This window comes from Micromesistius poutassou (genome assembly GCF_964030765.1).
Source record: "Micromesistius poutassou genome assembly, chromosome: 6".
Classification (NCBI taxonomy): Eukaryota; Metazoa; Chordata; class Actinopteri; order Gadiformes; family Gadidae; genus Micromesistius; species Micromesistius poutassou.
This window is the reverse complement of record NC_140276.1, coordinates 11,145,743-11,148,498: the sequence shown is the minus strand read 5'-3', so window position 1 is coordinate 11,148,498 and position 2,756 is coordinate 11,145,743.

Here is a 2,756-nt window from a genome sequence, read left to right as displayed (position 1 = left end):
GGATGCTGCTAATAAAACACCTCTTTAGGAAAGGTTCTAGCTTGCTCATTAATATACATTTGGAGACAGTTGGTGATAAGTATTGACGCTACCTGTTGCTGGGCTGTAACGTGGGGATCCATTTATGTACATTATATCGTAAGCAAGCGGGACTGATCATAAACAACAGGTTATCAATACAATATAACGATTCCCTGTTCAAGTAGCTACTTTGGCTTGTTTTTGGCTGACTTGCCAAACCTTGTGGGATGTGTAGAAATATCTAGCGGATTTAGCAGAAAATACATTTTATACAGAAAAGTATGTTGTATTTAGTGTATAATCCCATGAAAATTAGAATTGTGTTGTTTTCGTAAGCTTCAAATGATATGTCTGCATTTTGAGCGGGTCCTCTTCAACATAACCCACCATGTTGCACCGGCATTTATCACCAAAAGACCGATAGAAAAACACCATGTGTAGCAGTAACAGAAAGCAGTGACAAACCATTAATACATGAATACAATATATATTAAATACAGTGTAAACAATACTACTACAATATATATTATTACAGGAGAAGAGCGACAATAATTGTTTAAGAGTGGCCTTTGGGATCCCAGGCAGACAGACAGACAGTCCGAAAGTCAGACAGACAGACAGTGAGATAGACAGACAGAAATACAGGCATTCTGAAAGTCAGACAGACAGGTGTCGGGACGCGAGACCGATGTGTTTAATAACGTTTAGCAAGATAAGCACATGTCCACAAGTGCTGAGCTCTCTGCCAACCACTGAGCTGACACACAGACTAATGATCACTACACACACTCTCTTGCTACACACGGCCACACACACACACACATACACAAATGAACACACTCCCACTCTGTTTCTCTCTATTTCTCTCTCTCTCTCTCTCTCTCTCTCTCTCTCTCTCTCTCTCTCTCTCTTCTTTCTCTCTCTCTCTCTCTTTCTGTCTTGCACTCTCTCTCCCTATACAATCTTCTAGCCCTGTTTGACACTCTCTATATCTATGATCTATTTATCTATCTATCTATCTATCTATCTATCTATCTATCTATCCATCTATCTATATATATATGTATATGTATATATATGTATATATATGTATATCTATATATATATATATATATATATAGATAGATAGATAGATAGATAGATAGATAAAGTCAAAGTCAAAATGACTTGGACTTTGACATATATATATATATATATATATATACGTATATCTTTCTCTATATCTCTCTATCTCTGTCTCTATCTATCCATCTATATTATAACACTCAGACCACACACCCTACCCCTGTTTACCTCTCTACCTCTCACTGCAGTTTCACTCTCTCTCTCTCTCTCTCTCTCTCTCTCTCTCTCTCTCTCTCTCTCTCTCTCTCTCTCTCTCTCTCTCTCTCCCTCTCCCCTCTCTTTCTCTGTCTTTCTCTCTCCGTCCTCCCATGTCTCTCCAGTGTACCTACCCTGAATAAGACGGATATAAAAACAGACAGACCTCACGGTCAGCAGTCATGAATAATGTGATCAATACTGATCATTAGCACCAGTGATCAGGTGCTGGTACTGCAGCAGAACCCTGAGATCCAGCCTGACCCAGATCGATGAGGTCACGTGACCTACACAACGTCTCAGGCTCTCGCTCTGCACCGACACCCTTGTCCTGAAGGATTAGTTAACATTGGAATCCCTGACCTCTGCACTTTACCTGTAGGCATCCCAGAGTGAGATGACCTAACCCCTAGCTACTCCACACACCCGCTTTTTCTGATGTTGTTATTTTTCGTTCAATGGCAAAGCCGCCGGCTCCCCAGTAAATGCTGCATCACTTCATTTTTCAATAAGTGCAGGACAGGTTTTTTACGTGAAGGCTTAATCAGCAGGGAACAATATCAGCCAATTAGAGGTTATGTTTGTCACAGCATGTGTTTAATACAGAGAGGGAGTCATCTAATGCAATCAAAACAATGGGTTGGGATGGGTTTTGTTGTTACTCCTTTTTGCTGTTTCTCATTTAATGACATATATCTGGCCAAAATATGGCAAAAAGACAAGCAGAGGCTCAGTGGAGCTGTTGATTGTTCATCAATTTCCTTTTAATTGTACGCTTCTATGATCACTCAATAAAGCACAGCAATTATAACTGTTGTTCATTTGCTGCTTTTGCTGTTTTCAGTTTTCATCATGTTTGTAAATTAGCATTGTATGTTCAAAACAACTCATGTAGAAACCATTTGAAAAACTCCAATTCACATTGCCAATGGGGGGTTTTGGAATGCATAACACTTTACCAAAATGAATAAATGAACAGAACAAACACATGACAGTCAGGCCCAAGAATTTGGAAAACATTGTATTCTTTCTGTTTTTTAAAGACCATTTAGACGAGGCAGACGATCCTGAGGAAACGTCTGGAGTGATGTTTAACACCCTCTGCTGCTCTGGCTGATCCAAGTCCCTGAGCTGGCTTAGCCATGCACACCGCCATGGACATGCATACACACACCCGCACACTTGCATACATGCACAAATACAAGCGCACAAACACACAAACACACACTTCCACACGGATGAACAAAAGTCCTCCTCTATCCTCGTCCTCTTCCTCCTCATCCTTCTCCTCCTCCTCATCCTCCTCTTCCTCCTCCTCTAGCTCCTCGTCCTCTTCCTCCTCATCCTCGTCCTCTTCCTCCTCCTCCTCCTCCTCCTCCCCCATCTCTTCCGCCTCCTCATCCTCCTCCTCTTCC